Raw genomic sequence first — 25,341 nt, forward strand, 5'->3', positions numbered from 1 at the left:
TATCAATAAAAAAAGTAAAAAAAAAAATCCATGAAGCCTGTTAGTACAGCCGATAGTAAGTGTAGTGTAATGCTACCTACCTAAGTGAAAAAGTAGTCCAGTAATTATTTTTAAATATTTTTTAATCAATTATTTATTTTTTTCTTTTTGATTAATGTTTAGTTATTTTTTTAAAGATTTTATTTATTTATTTATTTCTAGAGAGGGAAGGGAGGGAGAAAGAGAGAGAGAGAGACATCAATGTGCGGCTGCTTGGGGCTGTGGCCTACAACCCAGGCATGTGCCCTGACTGGGAATCGAACCTGAGACACTTTGGTTTGCAGCCTGTGCTCAATCCACTGAGCTACGCCAGCCAGGGCTTATTTTTACACATTTTAAAAGATTATCTAGAGTTTTACCATTTTCCTCAAACTATCAAGCATCCCTGTAATTTTCAACAGATGTCTACTTATTTTGAAACTTCATCTCTCCACCCACTAATCCTCTGAGGACTCCCTCCTCTGAGATGGTCCTTTGGCAACCTTCCATCATCCGCCTTTGTCTTCATGTCTCATCTAGGTAACTCCTTAATCGTTATTAATGTGACTTAATTATATTTTCACCCTTTCTTTCTCTTCCAACTCTCTCTTATCATTTTCTCTTCCCACCCAAATAAATGAATAAGCAAGTAAATCAATCAATGTCCCACACAGACAAGCAATTAAGAGGCAAATGTGTCCCTGCTCGTTTCCAGTTTGTGGATATTATGAATGAATCTACTATCAGCATTCATGTATAGTCTATATTTTTCTGAGACAAAAGGTGAAGAATGATGCACTTCGGTTTTAGGGTAAATGCAAATTTATTTTTTAAAGAAATTGCCAAACTATTTTAGTCATTGTGATGGGTATAATATTTCCTTGTGGTTTTAATATGCATTTTCATGAGGGACAGTGATTTTGAATATTTCATGTGCTTGTTTCAGGGTCTTTTTCAAAGGAAAATTTTTAATTTTGATCAAATTTGACTTGTCAGTTTTTTTTCCTTTGATCATGATTTTGGGGTTAAGACTAACGGCTTTTTGCTTAGCTCTAGATCTCAAACATCTACTCTTGTGGCTTATTCTAAAAGTTTTATAGTTTTATCTTTTACACTGAAGCCTGTGATCTTTTTAAATTAATTTATTTTTACGAGGAGCGAAAAGTTTGCGTTCTTTTTGCTTCTTTTCTCTTCCCTACTAAACTTTCCTCTTTTCCCTTTTTTTTTTCTTCCCTAATACACTTTCAGTTCCTCTAGTGTGATTTGCTAAAACCCTTTTCCACCCTCTCATCCATCAGTGGAGGACGTTAGTCTAGGCACACTGCTGGATGCTCTGTTCTGTCCCATTGGTCTACGTGTGTCTCCACCAATGACAAAAGTCTTGATGATGCCCTGGCTGGCGTAGCTCCGTGGATTGAGCGCGGGCTGCGAACCAAAGTGTTGCAGGTTCGATTCCCAATCAGGGCACATGCCTGGGTTGCAGGCTATAACCCCCAGCAACCACACATTGATGTTTCTCTCTTTCTCTCTCTCTATTTCCCTCCCTTCTCTCTCTAAAAATAAATAAATAAAATCTTAAAAAAAGTCTTGATGAACATAAATGTATAATAAGTCCTGACACCGGATATTCCTGTTCAACCCACTTTACCCTTCTTTGTAAAGATAAGTATAGCTAGTCTATACTTACCTAATGGCCTGCACATTTCCAGATAAGTTTTCAAATAATATTGATTAATCTTATTTGTATCCACAAAAAACTTGTCTGGGATTTTGTTAAAAATGGTGGTGCCCTATATTAACAATTTAGGAAGAACTGGCATCTTACGAGGTTTAATCTTTCGATTGTTGGACATGGCATGCCTTTCTGATGATTGGATTTTGTTTGATTTCTTTCATCGGTGCTATTTAGTTTTCAGCATACATGTCCAGTACATGGTTTCTTAGACTTACACCTGAATATTTTGTTATATTTTAGTGATTATAATGAAATAAGTGAAATGAAATAAATGAAATGAAATAAATAATACTTCATTATTTGTTTCATCGCCCATGTATTAATTTCAAGTATGAGGAAATACTTGGTGAATAAAAACATGGAGAATGTTCAACCTAATAAAATTAAGACTAATCTCAATCTTAATATGAACAGATATACACAATGTAAAGACTAGAACAGGCACTCAAATTTTTTTTCTAATGTAATTTCTCAACATATACCAATGGCTTCAAATAAATAGCTCATGAGATGATGAAGTAATTCATATTCATGCGTATATCTTAAATATATACAAATACTGAAGATGGTTTTAGTCAAAACAAAGTTTTATATTAACCATTCTTTATATCTATAGAATTGAAGTTATTATACATGCCTATGACCATCACCTATTAAACTAGGTAAAAAAAAAGTACAGTAAATGACATGATAAACTATTGAAAAATAATTTGAAGAAAATAGAGAAAGTAATTACTATACCACATTAACTTAAAAGCAAACAACTGGCCTCACACACCTAAATGACAAAAAGCTTACTTTCGACAGGTGTGATCAGTGACGGCTTGCATCTCCTCTGCCCACCCCGCGTATCCAAGTTCACCAGAACACGAGGACACTGCATTTATAACATGCACTCGCTTGAGAATGAAACAAGGGATCCATTTCCAGCTGATATGGGCTGAGCTTCTCTAGCAGGAGACTAGACTGAAAGTTGAATTTACTTCTTTTTTTAAAGATTTTATTTATTTATTTTTAGAGAGGGAAGGGAGGGAGAAAGAGAGAGAGAGAAACATCAATGTGCGGTTGCTGGGGGTCATGGCCTGCAACCCAGGCATGTGCCCTGACTGGGAATCGAATCTGCGACACTTTGGTTACAGCCCCCGCTCAATCCTCTGAGCTACGCCAGCCAGGTAGAATTTACTTCTTAATCTGAAGTTAGTGCCCACAGACACTGAAGAATGAGTGAGGGAAAAGGCGGCAGGGAAGCAAGCACCAAGAATTTGTAAATGGACTGCAACTTGCCCTTATCAGTCCGTTTCAAGAGTGGAGACAATCCACAGAAACAGAATTGAACATGAGAAGTAACATTTTGTGAGATGCAGACTGGGTTTTCCAAGCCGATTCTTGAACTTGACCTGCCTTGAAGATCCCCTGGTGTGGAGGTTTGATCCCTCCCGGTAGGACCCTCCGGCTCCTGGCAGAGCAAAGACTGAGATCTGGAGTGAGAGCTGCTGGAGGCCACGTGCCCAGCCTGCAAGCTGACAACAGTGCCCAGCGAAGGAAAGGCAATCAAAAACCACGGAAGAACTGAGAGTGTTTTTCCAATGCATCTGAGCGGACAGGGCAGGCCAACTGAACAAAGGAAACTTACAGAGAACAAGAAATTGACAGCGGCATTGAAACCTCTGAGGAAAGCTATAAAAAATAAATTGCTAACAATATTAATGCCAAGGTTTGTGCAGTGAAGAAAAATAACAAAATAGAAACACATTTGCTCTGAAAATAATAGATATGTATTGGAATACCATTTTACGTAAAAGAGTGAATAATGTAGCGTTTTTAAAGTATATGTTTGCCTGAAAAATATACTTTCTGTCTGTGATTGATTTATAATGTAATTGCTCTCCTCACTCATAATGATGTTCTCTCCATTTAACTTCTACAGGAAAAAAAGTATGTGCAATTTAATATTTGCCTAAATCTCTGAAGTTGAGTCCTTCTCTAAGAGGTTTATGAATATGATTTCATCCCTTTTTACTTTGCATCTTTGTGGAAGGAAGGGCTTAATGTTGTTCTCATTGATAAGGACAAGTCAGATGCAGCTAAACCTAGGATTTTAAAATACTTCCTAGTCATTAACGTCAATTTAATGCAAAACATAGTTTATCTAGGGTAATTAGGGTTTATCTAGGGTAATCCACAAAGTTTATCTAGGGTAATTTTAGCATAATTTACCAGTTACGGTTACCACAAACTCTTCTCTATAAAACAGTAGTCACTCGAGATACCAAAAGTTACCCAACACTACATGCATCACAGCTGCAACAAGAAAAGGAGTAGAAGGTAGTCTCCCGTCTGAGGACCTCTAGAACACCAGTGTGCTCCAGTGGAAGGAGCGCCCTCCACTGGCCCTGGGAAGGGAGCAGCGGCTGAGGCCTGCGCCTTCTCTGGAAATAAGTAAGCGCAGGGCGCACCAACATCCGTTCCCGCTAGTGCTCCACTGAGTGCTTCCCGGGAGAGGGGGAGCACTCGGCCCACTGACAAGGCGAGACGAAGTCTCCTCTAAAGCGCGGTCCTGTTTTCCGCGTTCACAGAGGGTTCATGTCCCTCTCTTTCTGCCGCCCTCAGAGTTTTAAACCTGGTACTTCCAGGAACGCCCTGGCACCGTACATAGTTATTACAATATCCTTGACTATGTATCATATGCTCAACTTTACATCCTCATGATTATTTTGCATCTGTACCCCTGGAACTAATACAAAAATAATATGGAATGTAAACTGCAATTGAAAAACAAATTAAAACATGCGAAAAATACCAAGGCAATCATTGAAAATAAAGAGAAAGTTATAAAATAAAAAAAAAAACACACAAAATTTTGAACCTAAATACTCTCCAGAAGTCTTTTCCTTAGGTCCCGCTTTAATACTGAGCAGCAGCCCCATTGGCTATAAGGTCCATATCTCGGTGACAAAATAATGTCGCAAACCCCGGTCATCAGGACCGCAGGGTACGTGTACGTGGCGGTACAGCCTTCTCTGTAGTTCGGCGGCACCTGATAAACCAGAGGACGCTCCGTCAAATTTGACTGGGAAAACTCTAAATACAATTATGTCTCCCAGACTGTGATATACAGAAGCTACTATTTTTAGCTGTTTGTTTAATTTCATCCAAATTCCACTCCCCCATTATCAGAAAATGCTGTGCTATCAGTTTCTGTACTGAAATCCTTTCTTACTTAGACATCAAAGTTTCAATTTGGTTCAAAGAAATTTTGTCAGTCTTCTTGCAGCATTTACTCCCTTATTGCCATGCTTAATCAATTGTTTTGAAGTATTAGCTTCGATTTTTTTTTCCCTCACAGATTTTGAGCTGCTTGTGTAAGGCAGCAAAGCCAGGCTGCGGGTGCTCACATGTGTGAACTGTCCCTTGTCCCCTGGAGAAAGAGCTGTGCCCTAATCACATGTGCCTTCCCAGAGTACTCTCTCAGCAGGGCTCACACGAAAAAGTCTAAATAAAGGTCAAGTCAAAGTGGATGAGTCTAAGGCCCTCATTGGCCTTTGATGCCAAATGTCAATCACTAATTTAGATACCAAACTAAGTATTTCAACTTCAGTGCGCCTGAAGGCAAAACAATGCAATTAGTGGTATGTTTGTCCTAGTCTATATCTATTTATACAATTCAATATCATTGCCCTGTTTTCTTCTCTCATTTTCTTTTATCTCAGTTTACAATTTGCAATACGGCTGCCAGGGGACAGACAGTGGGAGGCCGAGATGGGGAGCGAGGGGCAGGACGGGAGGCGATGAGGGAGAGACCGAATTAGTGCCAAGGAGGAGTGTGCTAATATCTATTAATCCAAATAGCTTGCTTTGAGTGCAACTAGTCTCATTTAGAATTAAAGTCCAATGTTCTTTCAAAGACTATTAATCTTTCAAAAGCATCAACATCTGACAAGAGACAAAAATAACAAAGAATTCTTAGAAGAAACAATTCAAAACTAATATATTTTACACTTCAAAAAATTAAGCAGTTTACAATTAAATTCAACAAATCAACATAAAATATAATAAAGCCACAAAAATGTATAGGATGTTTAACCCCTTATAACCCCTTTTTATATCCATCTAAACTAACACGGGGAGAGATGAAGTGTTTTTTTTAAGCATAGTAGATTGTTTTACAATTTATTTTAAGAATACTTTTGTTTCTAAGGGGACTATTAATGTGATAATTCAATATAGTTAATGGTAGCTTCCATGGTGACTTGTTAGAGAAAAGGTCCAGGCCCAGGGAGTGCAAGTAGAGTGTAATCTGATGCCTGGGAATGGAGTATGCATATCTCATCTGAAACCATATTTTTAAGCGAATAAACAAGATTTGGACAAGCTACATATTTTACTTGAACGTATGCATCTGATGGGGAATGAAGCCCAGTCCTAAACGAAAGACGCAGTGGAACCAGCTGTACTTGAATACACTAGTGAGCAGGTTCCCAGGACCAGGAGGCGCGGGAGTGCATTTGCAGGGCTGGGAGAGAAGGCAGGAGTTGTACTGGGTCGCACTGTACCCACCAAACAACGTGCAATCGGCGTGCTAGGAAAGAAGAGTCACAGAAGAGGCTTTGAAATAACGGCGACACGGCCATAACTTACAATGTATGTGAAAAAGGAGAAAGGAGTAACCGTGATACTTGTCACAGTATCAGTCTAGACATGCTGAATAAACATCACAAAATATATCTTCACAATGATGTTCGTACAACTTTTATCAATACATCTTTCCTCCTTTCTATGCCGTTTTAAGCAGAGCCCCCATTCATTTTCTCACTGATGACATGGGAATATATTAACTGTCTGAATAAGAAAGTACACGAAATAATCTCATTATTTATAGACATTATTTTCTTATCAGAGATTCTACATGACAAAGTACAAACCTTATAAAATATTTTAAGGCAATCTACTTTCCAGGAAATGATTCTTCTGGAACTTATATCAACTTGAAAGCATGTACTCGGTTGCACTTTCAAATGTGTTTATAATTAGATTATTTCATTTCAGCTTGAAAAACAGTATGCACAATATTCCCCAAATATTTCCAATCAGCATTCTTTACTTGGCTCTGCACACAATTCCTACCATATATGATAATGTGGCAATCTATAAGAAGTAATATAATTTTATTATGATAAGATGTGATATATATTTGATGAACTTAAATCTATTTTCTATGATGCAGAAAACTACATTTCAAATTTCCATCAAAATATAAAATATGAAAACATGCCCATGTTAAACAAATAACATTTTATTTTTTTTAATTTAACATTGACACTAAAATACATTTTAATTTAGATCAACTACATTGAGATCAACTACCAAGAGAAAAAAGACAATTTGGTGGTATTGAACATGGTGACTATAGTGAAAATAATGAAAATCGTTTAAATCATCCAACAAATTGATTTTAAAAGTTCATAGTTAACCTATAAGCTTTGATCCATGGTTAGTTTAGTCACATTATGTTTATTTTACATATATCTACATTTCCTTTTTTAATTTATTGTTGTTCAGTTATAGTTGTTCCGTCTTTTTCCCCCCTTGCTCTCCCCACCCCGCCCCCACCCCACGTCCACGGTCAGCTCTCCCAGCCTCCAGTACCCGCAGAGTGGAGGTCCCTGAGCTCACACAGTGCAGAGCACTTGCACTCACAGAGAGCGTGCCCTGGCTTTTCAGCATGAGCATGTCAGTCAAGAGTTTTTGCTGACGTGGAAACCATTCAAGTGCAACTCAGGCAGGCAGTCGGTGAAGGCCAGTGCATTGAGGAAAATTGTAGTAGTAACTTAGCAAGGGATTTTCAGTCTACCAATTTTCCTGAACCTTGTGCAGTTAATAACTATAAAATTATGTAAAAGACTACATAAAAAGTATAGATGCTCCAAAAATGAAAAACCAGTGAACATATACCATATGGCAATATATTCTTAATTGTTGTATATTACCTTTTCTCTTATTCCTCTATTAATTACCACACTAATCAGCATTCCATCTTGAAACAGTCTTATTGGCAAGCCAGATCTGAGGCATGCAAGTGAAAGGGATTTAATCAGTAAACAGATTGTTAAGGGAAAGGCTTTCAAATAAACAAACAAAAACTACAAACACACTAATGTCCAAATTATTCTATCAATTATTTGGGTATCTATTTTTATTTCACTGTTCAAAGGACACCACAGTTAAGTATGTTTAGGAAAATGCCCACCTCCCAGCCTATGCTTCCTTATCATATGGATCCCGCAGTGAAATTTCAAGTCTAGTTCGAACCTCACGGTCCTGTCCGCAGTAACAAACTGAGTTGTAACCACAGGTTGAAGAAAATCAGAACTTGAGCTTCCATTTACAAAGCACATTGTTGAGAACAAATCTTCAACATCAGCTAAGGAGAGCTATATTTTCCTTAAATATTGGTTCTTTTGATTTATTTATTTTCAGTTATATTTTATTGATTATGCTATTACAGTTGTCCCAATTTCCCCCCTCCGCCCCCATCCACAAAGCATGCCCCGCCCCCTCAGGCAATCCTTCCCACCCCACTGTTCATGTTCATGGGTCAGGTGTACACGTTCTTTGGCTGCTCCAGTTCCTATGCTTGTTCTTAATGTCCCCGTGACAGTTCTGTAACTACCTGTTAAAGTTTTTGATTAGTATTCATGAAAATTCCATCCTTAGGCACATCAGGTTCATTATTATTATGAGGAGATTATGCTTTTGCTGCTTTTTGTTGATTTTCAAAAGAAGTTTGTTGCACAGGTGAGGAATAATAATTGATGAACTACAAAAGGCATGTGACTCAGAAAATCAAATAAGTACTTGAAAATGACAAACATGTCTACGAGGTAAATACATCAGAATGAAAAGGACCACATAGGTAATTAGACATTTTTACTGTACTAAGTTCATTTATGATGTTTTGCTAAGTTTGATATTAAGATGAATTCATATAACAAAGTCTCATCAAAACCATGCGAGACATGACAATGTCATTAATTCCAGGACGACAAAAAGAGGATATGTAATTATAAAAGTTGGTAGATAATAGCTCCATAAAAATCTTTCATAATATCTTCATTGTGCAATTAAAATAAAAGAGTCAATATCACTTAATTTCTAGGTTTTCACATGATACCTGGATAGAGAATATCAGCTATTATTTGTCCTTACCAGGTAATTCTATTTTCCTCAAAATAACACATATGTGCTAATATACTCATCTTTGATGAATCATTTCTAAGTAGTTTTGGGAAAGAAGTGTTTAAAAACAAAATAAATGATTAAATAATTTTGTTTTAAGAACTTAAAAAACTATGCAATTGTATTGATTTATTACTGAATTAATTTGGGAAAATAGGATTGCTTCACTTTAAGACAGTAAAACACACACAGTTTTTGTATATTTATATCATTGATAGCTTGTCACATAGTCAAAATAATTAACTAAGAATAAATACACATTAAACAGTATTTAAGCTATACAGAATACGCATATGTATCATAGAAATGTATAATCCAAAACTATGTTATCAGTTATAGTTTTAACATTTCATAGACCAGATCAAACAACGGGACGATTGTGTTCCAGAAAATAACTTGTCTCTCTGTCCACCACCAACATAAGAATTTGCAGCATCGTGTTCCTGAGATGTGAGAACACGCTATTAACATTGATCGTGACATTTTTAAAGATGATGTGCACAATTCAGTAAATTATGAAAAGTCCTATTCTTTAATATCATCATTTTTTCAGGGACAACTTCTACTGGAGCTTTCATTTGAGTCGCAGTTAAGTAGTTACACAAAAAAGATGACATTCTTTGAAAAAATGTGTTATACAATATTTTCATGTTTACCTAAATTAGTATATGCTATTTCTATATTCTAAGTTCAAATCAATTTGTACATAAAATGCTTTCCTTTCTCAATATGATTTTGGTAGTGAATTCATCAGAACGTATCCTTATAACTTGCATTTTAACAGAATATTAAAATACAGTATTTTTAAATAGATTTTGTTGAGTATGCTATTTCAGTTGTCCCATTTTTCCCCTTGGTCCCCTTTACCTGGTATCCCCATTCCCTCCAGCAATCCCCCTTACTTCATGGGTCATGCCTGTAAGTTCTTTGGCTTCTCCATTGCCTATACTCTCCTTAAAATCTGCCTGTCTATTTTGTACCTACCTACTCGTACTTCTTAATCCCTGCACCTTTCCTCCCATTTTCTCCCTTTCTCCTCCCTGATAACTGATAACCCTCCAAAGGATCTCTATATCTATGATTGTGTTCCTATTCTCCTTGTTTGCTTAGTTTGTCATTTGGATTCAATTATTAATAGTTGTGAATTTATTGCCATTTAAAAATTCATCATTTTAATCTTCTTTTTCTTATATAATTCCTTTCAGCATTTCATATAATAGTGGTTTGGTGATGATGAACTCCTTTAGTGTGTTACCTTGTCTGGGAAGCCCTTCCATTCTAAATGATAGCTTTGCTGGATAGAATCATCTAGGTTGTAGGGCCTTGGTTTTCTTTGAATACTTTGAATACTTCTTGCCAGTCCCTTCTTGCCCACAAAGTTTCTTTCGAGAGCACAGCTGATATTCTAAAGGGAACTCCTTTGTAGGTAGCACTCTGCTTCTCTCTTGATGCTCTTAAGATTCTCTCTTTATCTTTAGCCTTTGGCATTTCAATTATGATACGCCTTGTTGTGGTCCTCTTTGGGTCCAACTTGTTGGGAACTCTCTGTGCTTCCTGGAATTGTATGTCTATTTCCTTCGCCAGATTAGGGACATTTTCTTTCATTATTTTTCAAATAAATTCTTCATTCCTTGCTCTTCCTCCTCTCTTTCTGGCACCCCTATGATTTAGATGTTGGTAAGTTTAAAGTTTATCCAGAGGTTCCTAAGTCTATCCTCCTTTTTTTGAATTCTTTTTCCCTACTGCTATTCTGATTGAATGCTTTTCCTTCTGTGTGCTCAAAATAGTTGACTGGCTTCTGCTGCCCCAACCTCCGCTGGTTTTTACAGCCAGAAGTTATGGAGACTTACCTTCCTCGTGCGGGGACCCTGGGCTGGGTGGTCTAGACTAGAGCTGGGATCCTCACTCCTGTGGTGTCCCCCCTGTACTGTATCCACCACATGTGGGCGTGGGACCGCCCGTTCCCATCCCCCCGCCTCTCTGTGCCACTCCGGTTATCCGTGCTTCTCCACGCTTCTCCCCGTCTCAGCCCACCCTACTGTACGGATGAAGGTGGCTCCTTTAAATCCTCGGTTGTTGGACTTCCACACAGCTCAATTTTCTGACAATTCTGGGTGCTATTTGTTTTGCAGGGTAGCTGTATTTTTTTGCTAAGGTTGCACACAGAGGTGAAGAGTGTTTACCTACACCTCCATCTTGATGGGAATTCTCAGAATACTGGATTTTAACAAAATACCATATCTCCTGGACATTACTACTAATGATGTTTTCAAATTAAAAAGTGCAAATCATTGTATAACTGTTATGGTAATTTAAATTATCTAATGTAGTTTGTTAAACAATGCTCAACCTTTTTTTCCTGTGAAATATATTCTGGCAGAAATTCCTAATGCAAAGTAAAATGTTTATTGCCATCATTTATTTAAATATTTGGTTTCTTATTTAAAAATCCCTAAGTGATTATTACTTTTCCATCAAAATCTCAAACTAGTGCATAATGATTATTTATGAATAGTTATTTTTTAAAATGTTAGTAGTAATCATAAATATTTTCATGAAAGACACTGAGTCATTTTTAAATATTAGCATATATTTATATAATGTCTTACTCTAAATATATATATTTATACTGAGACTTACTATAATATATGCATATTTAACATAAAAAAGCATTTGGGTTTCACAATATTTAAATCATTTTACTAAAATCGACAATAGCAAGATGCTTCACACTGTGATGGAGAGAGGGTGACATCCTTTTGTGATAAGGTGTCCAAAGCAATTAAAGGGAATTGGTGAGTATCAGGAAAGTATTCAGGAGAATTCAGAAAAATAAAAGACATATGGGCTATGGTAAAAATACAGACATTTTAATGGTGTAGTTTGAGCTGTCGCCAGAGCATTCTCAGCCAATATGACCTGAATAAATGTGAAATTAAGATTTCCCTCACACCTTGGGCAGTCTCATTTGACATATTATACACGGGTAGGCCAGATGGTATTTGGGAAACACTCAGCTTCCATTGCAAAGCTGTCCTTTCTAACATGCATGCATCCAGCACAAGGCCGCAAAGCCAGAAAACTCTGACTGAATAATGATAGGGTGAGAACCAAAATCCATGGCAATTTTATAAGTAGATTATATTATGTCATATAAAACATCTTATTTGTAGCCACCTGAAAGATGGCAAATAATCTACAATGTTTTTAAATTAAAGGCTCATGCAATAAAAACATACAGTTAACTGAATCTGAGGATCTCTTTAAATGGTATACATGATATTTCACTTATTTTTATTTTTATTAATTGTGATATCACAATGATTATCGGCTACACATTTTCAATTACAGTAGGTTAGCCGAGAGTTTAAACAGAGCCACGCACTACACATTATAGACCATTGTTGTATTCCATTTTTCTGTGTGTTTAAAAAATATATGGCAGATTCCAGAGCAATAAAGTGAATGTAAATGCTGAACCTGCAAATTAACCTGTGTATAGGCGTATTTGGCACAATCACTTAACTTTCTGGCAGCTCAGTTTTTCTATCTGCATAATGGGTAGGCAGGAGTGGATTAATAGCAAACCTGCAAATTATTTTCAGATATTACTAAAATAAAACCAATTTCAAATAGAAGCAATAATTACATTTTACTAATGTGCATATATTTCCTTTATCTGTTAAAGATATTTTAGAAGACTGTACTGCAAAACAAATGCTTCTGTGTACAGAGTGTATGTGTGTATGTTTGAAAGGGAGAGAGAGAGAGAGAGAGAGACAGAGACAGAGAGAGAGAGACAGACAGACAGAGAGAGAGAGAGACAGAGAGAGAGAGAGAGAGAGAGAGCATGAGGAACCACAGGTCCATGACTGACAGGGAAACAGCAGCGGGTTGCAGCACCCTATCTTTTCTCCATAAAAGCTTCATGTTATGCATTTAGGCTATGAAACTCCGGACTTCCATTTTCCTCCTCAAAATGATGTGGGTGGGTCATGTGATCTCAATGTTCATTTTCTACTTTAATGTATTTTATTTTAATCAATATTTTTAAACGGATTATCTTCAGACAAAAATTTGTGGGAACAGTTCTTATCTAAAAGATATTTTGTTCTGTTTTCATCGTTATTACAGTAACTTAAAAGGTGAATGTTTAATTTTGATCATTTAAATAACCACATTAAAACCAAGTATTATCACATAATTCCAGGATCTTCAGTTGCATTTTTATTTAGAAATGTACCAGCACCAAATGTTCATTTAAAACTATTTAATATTTTAATGTGCAATCCTCCTGGTCAAACTATTTGAATGTTCTGAGTTTTGATGTTCTTAAATACCTAGTGGGGCTAATAAAATCAACCTTGCAGGGATAATGTGAATTGCCTGTGCACCCCACACATGTAGGTATTTTCTTCAGGTTGGGAGCCATGCAGGTGATGCTGCTGCTAGTTAGACAGCATTCATTTTATTAACAAGTGGTTCTTGGGACATGGATTTGGGCGTGTTTTCTAAATCCCTCTTCAGTCTTCCCGCCCGCCTGCTGGCTCTGCCAATCAGCCTCCCTGGCCCTTGGACGTTTTCCTTTAACCAAGTAGGGTCTGTATCCATAGTACTAAATGTTACATCTTCTTACCTGAGATCTTCTGCCAACCTAGTGGTGTCTTCATGCCATCTCCCATCTTCTCATCACCATCACGATGTTTTAATTTCCAAATACCTTAGTTTCTTAACCCAATAGGTGGTTTGGGGCCCATACCTTACTGGATTGTATATTTTACTTGGAAGTGTTGAAGTGTTGTTGTTTCTTGAAACATTTTGGTCTACAAAACACTGAATTAACGATTCTCTTTCTGACTGGTTGTTTTTTCTCTTTCCTTGTTATTTCCTCTCCTTTCACCTCCCCTCCGTGGGAAGGGCCTCCCAGAGTTCCGTGCGGAGCCCTCTGGTCCCGCACCTTTAGACTCTCTGTCCGATTGCCTTGGTCTGTACACGCTGCCTGACCTGCACTCATGGATGGAGTCCTACCGACTTCTTAAGAATTTATAAATCAAAACAGTCAGTGCAGTTTCCCTCTCCAGCATGTATATTCTTCTCTACCCGCACGTTGGACATTTCCACTGGAGAGCTGATGAAGCCCTCACGTTATACATACACAGTCCTCAATTCGTCATCTTTCCCACCCAATCTTCTTTCTCTGCCTAACTCTACACACTGATTTAATGACAAGACCCAGCAGCGTTACTTTCTAAATTCGTCACCCGTTTCTTCAATCTCCTTTAAATTGTTTAATTATTCTGTGACGTGTTTTTGAGTCCATGTTTGGAATATGACCCACAGAGCTTCCCGTCACCTGGCCCTTGCACCTGCCCACCCCCCACCACCGCATCTGTTACGGACCCTCCCGAGGCTCCCACTACCTGCAGTGGCCTTTCGCTCTCTGGAGCGGCCCGCCCTTCCTCAGCTTTGACTTTGCCCTGCCCTTCTCTGCTCTGCGCATTCATCATCCCACCCCCACGCCTGAGACAGTTACCTTGTCTCCTGCAATTCGTGGTGTACCTACTCCACGAGACTCCATTAAGCCATGGCTGAGATTATTAGGACTCTTCTTTACCTTCGTTACGTGTTTATGTTTATTCATTGGATTATCTGTCCCAATATAATAGGACCAAACTGCATCTAATGCTTTTTGGGGTATTATCAGCAACCATCATAACTTCTGGGACATATTAAGAACTCATTTTATTTTTAGTTAAATAGAATATAGTAAATATATGAATGTGTACATTTTAGTTGTTTCGGTAATTCTGCATGACCGTTATTTTTTGGTCCTCTTTATTCTGGATGGGGGAATTTGTAATCAAAATCACTTGCAGAAAAACGAAGTCAATGTCAAGTTTATGTTTCATGAACTTAAGGGTTTTCTGCTTTTTCTCTCCCACCCTGTAAGACCTCCAGGTGTGAGGACCCGCACAGATGTACACATGAATGATGCTGAAATGACGAGCGGTGTCCACTTACTGCCCACTCAGTATCCAAATTACAGTAGCACCCACTGGTACGCGCATTGTCCTTTCTGGCCCTCAGGTGCCCTCCGTGGGAACCCAATGAGCTGTCTAACCATCCACCTGTGCACCAGTCCTGCCCTTGTCTTAACCTTTATGCACATCTATTCCCGTTAGCCCATCTGGTGCATCCTTGAAAGACATCAAAAACTTTCAATATTCTTCCATGGACATCTTGGATGGTCAGTGGCTGCGTGAGGCCCTCTCTGCCTCGGCATGCCACACCGTGACTTTAGCGCACTGCCCCCCATCAGGGTAGCAGGCGCTCACATCCCTTGAATGTGCTCTGTGCAAGAAGCAAGAATGCAGAACCCCTCTCAGAGATGCCAATCAGCACTGCTTCCGGATCGGTCTTATGCCTGGACCATGGTTTCCAAATCTAAAACATCTCTTCTCTGTCCCCATGTTAATGATTTCTCCCTGGAGAAACAAATTACTCTTGCCTAGCGGTACAGGCGGGGAAGGTTTGCAGCAAGATAAACAAGGAATACAGGCATGGAGTGAGGTAGAAGCAGGAGAGCACATGGAAGCAATTCCGATATAAATGCACAAAAGCTAACTTAATGGATCTCACCACAAAAATAAAACGTAATCATTTTTCCTCACATTAGACAAAACACTTGTAATGGTTTCTGCTAGAAACGTCTACTTTTCTTATATTGTTTATTTGCTGTTTTTATGTCCTTTCACTCCAGTCATGGGGGCCTGCCACCTTTGAGCTGTGCTGGAAGGTTCTACCTGCTGGCCTGTGACACTCTTATTTTGATGCCTTAAGTCATCAACTGAAGCTTGATCTTGTATTTGCTTCATGAAAACTTAAATCTCTAAGTAACAGTTATTGAATGCAAGGTATATCACAGGGCTTGAGACAATTAATTTAAGTTTGTTCTTCGATCTAACAACTTTCCTACCCCTTCTCTTTGTATTGGATGGGGAATACACAGTCTGTAGCAGCAATGGGTGCTCTTTTATGGTCCCGTGTCACAGCCTCCAGATACCACAGTGATGAAGCAGAACCACAGAAGGTCTGCTGGTTCTGATACATGCCTTCACATCAGGTTCATAAACTTGGAATTTTGCTATATTGCACGCTTTGAAAGAAAGTCATACTGTATGGTAAACATTTTTCTATCACGTACCATGGTCTTGAATAATTTTTGAAAATCCTATTTGTAAACTTCTGTAGAATTACGTGCTGTGAGATAAAGCCCCACACCCCCTCTATTACTCTTAGACATTTAAGCCTTTATCGGCAGTACCTAGTTCAAAATCATGTTGCAATGGACATTTCCTTACACATGCCAGTGTCGAATTTACTTTGTTGTGTTTTGATGTTGCCTTTTAATTGGGATAGATATCAATGTGTTTTTATGGATCAAAGAACATACAACTTTTGAAACAAAGCATGACACTTGCACTACATTATATATTCTTTAAAAATGTGTTCTTTGTGGCTATTATATTTAAATCAGATTAAGCATCTTGGTATCAAGAAAGAGAAAATGTGACGGGGAGAATAAAAAAACTGAATTATGACCAGTTCCTGACTTGCCCTCATTCTTAATTAATCAAATGATCCCTGGGTCAAGAGAGATAATTTATGTTAAAACCATTAAAACTGGTATATGGAGCATTAACACCAAGAGGGAAAAGTAGACTATGAAACTTATTCTAAGAATAGAAAATATTTCATTAATTAGTATTATAATTAATGCTTAATATATTATTAATTATAACATAAAATATGCTAATCTATTATTAATGCCCAATAGATGCAATGGAAATTTTTTAAGAGACCATAAATTACTATGAAGAAAAAAATGCTTTAATTATAACTTAAAATATGACTGAATTCCTCTTTCACCTTTCTGTTGTTGTAATTTCCATAGAATTTTAATCTCATAACTAAATGGAAGCTCTGAACTGTCCCATAATGTGGGCTGCATACAAACTCTGGGTGTGATATTTGCATGGGATTTTCATAGCACAGTTAATGTGAGAGTTCGCCACCTGGTGTTGACACTGTGGAAGTGCAGACACACAGTCCAGAGGGCACATAAGCATAAGAGTGTGATATTCAATATATTTACCCCATATAAGTTATTCATATTCACATTTGTGCTCACATGAATATATTTTACTTAACCTAAAGGTGAGTGGAAAAAAGACAATCTGAGTTCTTATGCTTTCAAAATCTGGCAATACAGTTTTGAGCAAATTAGGAGATTCAATTAGATAATTTAATCCATAAATTGCCAAGATAAATTGTAAGAGATGTAAAATACGTATTTCTAGTAAAGTTGCTTGCCTCCTAAAATTTACACACTGATAGCAGTTTAAGAGTAGCCACAGGTATTTATCCACCTCCGCAATGAGAGGCCTTAGCAATCTTTGGAGCTGTGATGCTGGAAATCCTTAATGCATCTGGCTGCTTCCCTTTCTTATTATGATTCTGAAGAACTCTCCACTTTCACAGCCTGGTATCATTTTTTCTTTCACGAGGTCATATAGGAGAAGGCCTTCTTAGAGCAGCAGAGCATTTGGGGTCACAGTGGGAGGAGAGAAGGTACACCATTTTGAAAGCGGCTCTTTCACTGTTAGCGGTCAGTCTCTATGTAGCCCTACCTGGTGCAGGGAATGCAGGGGCACAGCGCTCATGGGATGCTCAGGTGTGTGTTCCAGGGGGCTGGTGGTATACTCTGGCCCTTCCCTCCTTTTTGTTTCCTCTACCTTCCCCGTAAATGTCATTTGCTTTTCCCCCATGAGCTGGGAACTCCTCGGTCTGGTGAAAGCCTCGACTTATGTTTCCTTACAACTGGAATTCCAAAACAGTGGGAATCAAGGCAGATAAGCATGGCTCATTTTTGTGTGGCATTTAATTTTCTAGTGGTAAAAAGAGATGATATAAAATGACAAAGCTTTTAGCATTGCTTTGACCTGGCATCACCAAAGTCTCCAGTTTTTAACTATATGTACATGCATATAAAGATATTTATGCATACTAATTATATATCTATATAACTATATATACTATATATAGTATATGCATAGTATATATAATATATATACATAGTGTGTGTGTGTATATAGCTCTCTCTCTATATATGTATAATGGATAATGATTAAGGATATGTTTGGAGTACGATTTCCTGGACATAAACCCCGGTCAGTGTTCACTGTCTGTTAGCCTCTCCCAGAGGTTCTCTCTCAAAGGCAACTGACTTCTCTGACTTCAGGTGTATCACTGCGGTCTCCCTGCAGGTACCAGAGCTGCAGTATCATCAGCAATGTTCGGGATTCATGAAGCGTGTAGGGAAGGAAACAGAGACACGAGGCGTCTCATCAGACCCGTCTTATCAACCTGCTTTGAGTACAGTTCTTTCCTTGAGGACAAATATCCCCGAACAAAACAAATGGAAATCCTTCTTTTAATGGGAATGTAAATATCATTTGAAACTTGGTACCATATTAATGAGGATGCCTTACTAGTTTTGTTGCTTTAAAACGTATTCATAACCAAGCAATGTTCTGGGTGATCTCCCACAAGGCATCAGATTTTATCATCAGTTCTATGACATAAATACCTCTTTTTTCCTCTTTTTACATTAGAGGGAGTGGGGACTTGGCAAGTTTAATAACTCATCAATGACATGCAGTAGAAAGTGGAGGAGCCACTATTTGAAGGAAGGTTAGAAATGTATTTTTTAAGTGGAATTGCATAAAAAGGGCAATTTGACAGAGAGTTTTGACTAAGATTCATCCATGGTAAGCTTCAACACCTCCCAAAGGAAAACCCATGGGCCCCTAGATGCGGGGTGGTCTGGCACTGCCACTGTGGGCCCCCCCACCCCGTCATGTTGATTGCGGTCCCTGCTGGCTGCAGTGGGGACCCCTGCTCTCCGATGGCTCTGTCTACATCCTCGGACAACTGGGCACTTGTCTAAGACTTACGCCCCTTTCTCTAGGGCCAGTGGCCTGCCTTCACTTACCCTTGGAGTCCATTTGTATGTGGCCACACTACAGGCCATGTCCTTTCTCATCCTGGCACAAATGGAGCCTGTTTTGTGAGTGGCTGTGGTTGTTCTCAGGGCAAGTCACTCAAGGGCCATTTGCTGCCTTGGATTGGTGGGCAGCACCTCTGTGCTTAACGATCAAGCAAGAACACAGGTCAGAGTGAGGCCAGGTGTACGGGATGGGATCGGAAACTCCCCGAGTTCAAGGCGCGGGTCAGAAAGTAGCAGGGAAGTGGAGTCAGAATGAAGGGAACAGGAACTTCGTTGACAGTCCACGTTCAGAAACACAAGACATCTTGGCGAAGGTTGTTACTTCTGGTCAAGGGCAGGGGTGTAACGGGGAGGCGCACTGAGGAGGCCAAGGTTACGGATGCGATGCTGCAAGCCGAGAGTTGGACAAGACCAGCATTCAGTGCGCCCGGCGCCTTCGCTGGCCCCAGGGTGCGACCACTTTAGCTGTTTTCACGGTTCCCGTTTCCCGCAGGACCAGAAGCTTCCTAGATCAATGGCTAAAGTTGAAGTATTTCTTTAGTAATTTGGCTGATGACATTTAAATGTGCTTCCCCTCACCAAAATCTGTATTGCTTTCTGATGTCTTTGCAGAGAAATTACTGAGCCGTTTGACCCTCGTGACAAAAAAATACGATACATGGCGACAATGACCACCTATGAATCTCAGCATTTTCTTTAATCTCTATTATATTTCACTTTTTTTAAAATACAGAGTGCAAAAGGGAAAGAAGAGAAATGAGGGTCTTATTAGTACTAAGGAGCTAGAATAAAATCCTCTGCATTTTATCTCACAAATGACCGTAGATTGTAAATGTGCTCATACTTTCCTACTTGAATGTAAGTGTCTAATACATTAAGAACATTCATATAACTATTTCTACCTTAGTCAGGCTCCTTAGTCAGGGCTCAAATGTCCATAAGTCTTACCAAACAGATAGGAGTCACCTTTATTCATGACCCAGCGCTGTCTGTTTTAGGGGACTTCTTCTAAACAGAAGCGTCTCTCCTATGTAGTTAGATTAATCAGGATGTTATTTTGTCTTGCCTGGAGCTGCGTGTTTAGTAATTGGATCATTCATCTTCCCCATCACAATCACCGTGGATGGAGTCAGTACACTGGCCATGAAGAAGTTTGTTTCTGCCCGAGCTCCGGGGAAATTTGACGACTTCTATCAGATTAGCATCCATTTGAGAATAAATTATTCCTGGAATCATCACCAGAGCCCCAAAGCCTGCTGGGCCTTCCTGCGGGAATTACCACTTTGGCTGGAAGGTGGGGGAGTGTGTGGGGGAGGCTGGGGAGATGTCAGAGGGGCGATGAGGGAAGAAATCTCGGGGATGGCTTGCCTTCCCTTCACGCCCAGGAGGCATGACGCACTAACAAGCCTCGTTCTGCTTATAAATTGGGAGGCAGAACTAAATCATTACAACGGTATTGGCATATGGCTGAATGCAGGGGACAGTGTTCTGAAATGAAGATCACGCACGAATGTGCCACCCAGAGCTGTCGGAAGTAGAAAGGAAACCACCGTAACAGTTTGCATCGCTTTGGTAAAGCCTAGTGCTTTCGACTCAGAAAAGTCTGTCTCTGGTGAACAGTTCAGCAAGTGTGGCTTTCTGCCACTGTTGCTATTGGGCATAATTACCCGCCGGTCCTTTCTAGGGAAAAGGGCCTTCTGTCCATGTTTCCCCAGGAATGACTCGTCTGATGCACACACATGGACACATATCTCTGCATGTACATGCTACAGCTTCATTCCTTTTAGTAACTACCATCAATTATTCCGTCATATTTCTTTTTACATATGGCACATTCAAAGACAGAATGAGTTCTCTCCAGATTTAGGAGTGTCTCTGCTGTAACCTCTCAGGCTACGAGTAACTCTTGTCTTTTAAAATTATAATGTTTTCCTTCACAGCTGCAGGCTCTTCTGCTATCTCACTATTTCCCTCACTCTGCTATTTGTCAACTAACTTTAGAGGAAAAAATAAAACTGTCTTTGCTTCAGGGTTTTTTTTTCCCTCCAAGTTTACCACCTTCTATTCTTATTGCAGAAATAAAAAGATGGAAATACAACAAAACACAGAAGTAATCTGCATGAACCATGCAATCTTTGCTCCAACTGGAAGTGTTCCTGCCAATTTATAATGTAGGATGATCAAAAAAGTAGTTCTCTTTTACTAAATCTACTAAGGCTTCATTGCCTTTTGTATAGATGACTATCAGCAATTAGTAATATATATCGCTCTTCTACAACAGCCATGCTGTTAGAATGTTCAGTTGTACCGTGTTATATAGGAGTCCACCATTTTTATGGTCCGATCCTTCCAGAGAGATGGCACATACACACTGAAGAAGGAAAGAACCACTTGCCTTTGGTATTGTCCCTTTCAGACCTTCCAGTTGCATATCCGTGATTATTTCAGTTACTTAAACATAAAATGTTAACGTGATGAAGTAGACTTCAAATGATGTTATGAGCATCTTTACAACATCTGCTCGATGTCTGCCCTGAATGCCTTTGAAACCCATGTTCAGACCTTCTTGCTACAAACACCTCTTCCTCAGAACTGCTGTGGCCCAGCAGCCCCCACCCCCCGCCCCCGCCCCCCGCCACTGCTGCAAAAGAGAGATCCTGCTGGACTTCCGGTCAGTAAATTGTTCTCTCTTTCAAGATGCTCAACATTCTCTTTCCAGCTTTGTCTGAAATTAGGTCATTTCCTTTTTTCTTGGAATTATGACTTAAAAGAAGAAAGTACAGCATGTTTTCAGGAACAACAGAAGTTCCAAACAACATTTTATATTTTCATTCTTTTAGTGTCGAGAAATCCTTAGGGCTCTTGCAGGCTGACGCCACAAAGCCCATGATGACTGACAGACTGAAGATGTGAGAAAAAGAGATAAAGATGGATGTGCTCCCGCACCTTGCATTGGCTTTTTCTCCAAAAGAGAGAGAGAGAGAGAGTCTGTCACTCATGGTGGAATGCATGGACCGCCAAGAGTCCTTTGATTCAAGGCTGGAGAAGCAGCAGAAGCAGAATGAAAGAAGAGGCAGAGAGAAACAATGAAAACAGGAAACCTTGCAGACGGGGTCCTGAGAGATGGAGGAGAAGGTTCGTTCCTGCAGGATTCTCGGTTTCCTAGCAGCTTCCCCGGAGCTTGTACCCTGTAGCATCCCCATGATGCTCTCTGTGACCTAACCCTCATTCAAGGTGAGTTCCTTCTGCGGTAGATCATTCTATGGATTATTTTGTTTCTTGAAACAACGGGTGACAAGATGAAATAGCCACGAGCTGCATGTGCCATGGAACGTCCAGTGAAATAGATTTCAGGAAAATAAGAAGCTGCAGTGCAAGTCCACAGGGCAGGTTACATATCTTCATTCCTCAGAGAATAGAAGAGAGAGCAAGCACGAAGGCAAAGGTGATGAAGGAAGGTAAGAATAACCAGGAAATGGGAGAATGTGGTTTAGAGGCTACGAAGATGGAGAAATTTACATCAAATTAAAAAAAAAGAAAGCAAAGAAAAAAGACTTTGCACACGGAAGGGGTTGGGCAGCAATTTCTCCTGTTTCCCTACAACGAGGATCAGAAAACAGAAGCTGCCATCACAGTCTAGTTCCCACAGTGTCGAGATAAGGCGACTCTGCTGTCTATGGCTTGTATGGACAGTTTACATTTTTTACAAGGTTATCTTTTTATAAAATCACTGACTGCCCAAAGTATTAATCTAGTCCAGTAGCACTCCTCTCGATATACAGTGGAGGTCTGGCACCCAGTCCCCTTCCTGAGAACACCCCAGATTCCTTGGGGACAGTAACTGTCCCGACGTGGTCTTGATGAAAAAGCGGCCCCCGAAGCCCTCCCCTCTACAGAAGACATGGGGCCGGGCGGCACTGTTGACGGAGCATGCGCATGCGACCTTGACCTGGCACACGGGTGCACTCCCCTGGAGCCCCGCGTGTTCGGCAGTTACAAGGGGCACAGGATGGAGTGGAAGGGCGTTTGTTCTAAGGCAGAGTGTGACTGCTGGGCCAATGCTGGCGAAACGTCTGCCTGGGATATTCAGACTTCCAGAGACTGACAGGCTTCTTCATCGTTCCTCCCCAAAGCTGGGTTCCCCCTGCGGATTCTACCATTCCCAAACCTGTTCCCAAGCCCTTCCAAAAGGATTTCTGCTCTTGATGGGTCCAACTCGTCTTCTGCTTGCTATCACAAACTCATCCGCACCCATAATTTTAGTAGAACTCATATGAAATTCTTCTATTTCCTTATTAGGAAACTTTAGACAGATGTAAGGTATCGATTTTACAAATAAACTCACTAATTTGCAAGACGTCATCTAAGTTGCCTCATGCAGTACGCCGCAGAGGGGGACCATGATCCAGCCACGGTTTCCTTCACGGCACATTCATGGCATCTGCTCTGTCTCCATTCTTTCGATGGCACTTACCATGCATCACTCTAAGTAGCAAAGGTCACAGCCTCCCAAACTGAAATGGTAAGCTTTCTCTTCCAGAAACAATATACTCCATCAATAGCAAATTTGAGAAGGTGTCTTTTCTGAAATATGGATGTGCTTGGTATTAGAGCATGAAGAACAGAAACTCCTCCATCTTAAACTCTATTTTCAGGGAATGGTTGTCATTAATCAACTCGGTTACGATTTTCATTCTACACCAAAGCGTGTTACCACATTACATTAAATACTTGAGGGAAGTTTATGGACATGTGCTGATGGTATTATTGCATTTTAAGATTTCTAGCTTGGTAAAATTTAATTTATTTCCAAGTATTTTTTGTGTTTTTATCCTTGTTTTAAAAGTCAAAAGTATACATTTTTCACAAACATTGATCTATAATATCAGGTACATCAAAAACTTTCCAACTTAAACCTTCAATCCCCTCACAAAAATACATTGACACCATTTTTCATATTGGATCATATTTTATTCCCTTTATGTTTTTGAGTTGATAGACTGTGTGGGTAGAATACTATCCCTCAAAAAAACGCGTGTTGAAGTCTCAATCACAGGTGCCTGTATGACCTTCTCTGGAACCGGGGCATTTACAGATGTTGTCAAGCTAAGAGGAGCTCATTAGGGCGTGCCCTAACTCAATAAGCCTGATATCCTTGGAAACAGAGGACAATGCCACGTGGAGACGGAGCCACGATCGCGGAAAGCACGTGAGATCGGCAGAACCAGCTAAGACACCAAGCTCGGCTGGCAGGCACGGCCGCTGGAAGAGGCAGGAGGGATTCTCCCCTCCCGGTCACAGAGGGAGCCTCGTCCTGCGCACAACGTGATGCCCCCATTTGCAAGACAAACCTGTGCTGTTTGGAGCTACCCAGTCCGTGGTGCTTTCTTTCCTACGGCAGCCCAGGGAAACGATGCGGAGACTTCTCCAACGGAAAGACGTGCCGCGCGCATTATACTGCTCCTCGCATTGTGTTCCATTCACAACCTCACGGGCAAAGTATTTGTCAAAAATCAGTCTCCCTCTGTCTCATTCCCTTACAATAGTATGTGCAGGAAGTCAACTCAAAATTCAGATAATCTTATTTTTAAGTCCTCAGGACGAATAAGAGAACTGATTATATACATTTGTATTGTTAGCAGACTACCACGCAGATTCCACTCTGCCTCCATGAGAACATCCGTTTCTCACGGATAACACCACGTATCAGATCATTTCATAACTTCATCAGGAATACCACGCAAAACGACAGTTGACCCTATTAAACTAACTCTCTCAGAGAAAAATAATACCTGTGTATCTCAAATCTCATAGTGCATGCATCTAAATACGCTGTGATTTTATCTCTTGTCTCTGATAGGATTCCAAGAATTGTGCTTTAATTTTGAACTTCTGGGTTTAACTATCTAGACAAAAAAACAATCCTTTATTTTACAGCCACCAGACTCACTCTTTTTCTGAGACATTTCTAGATTCATAAGCCTACCACCTCAGCCTAAACAAGCTTATTCACAATATCAAATATCAATTTCTGTAAATGACAGTCAAGTGTAAGCAACATAAATTGGTGTGATGGAGAACAGGGAATCTGCAGCCTGCATGTATTTTTGTAAGTTGAATAGGTTGAACCTGAGAGCACTTCCCCATTACAATAATGCTATAATTTTCCATGAAATACATAAACATCAAAGAAGTCAGTTTAATTCGGCATCTTCTCAAGTACCACCTAAGAATTGCAAACACTCTTACACACAATAGTGGCATCTCAATGAATAGCATCCCT

Source organism: Phyllostomus hastatus, unplaced genomic scaffold (genome assembly GCF_019186645.2).
Source record: "Phyllostomus hastatus isolate PE091 unplaced genomic scaffold, TTU_PhHast_1.1 phas_scaffold_46, whole genome shotgun sequence".
NCBI lineage: Eukaryota > Metazoa > Chordata > Mammalia > Chiroptera > Phyllostomidae > Phyllostomus > Phyllostomus hastatus.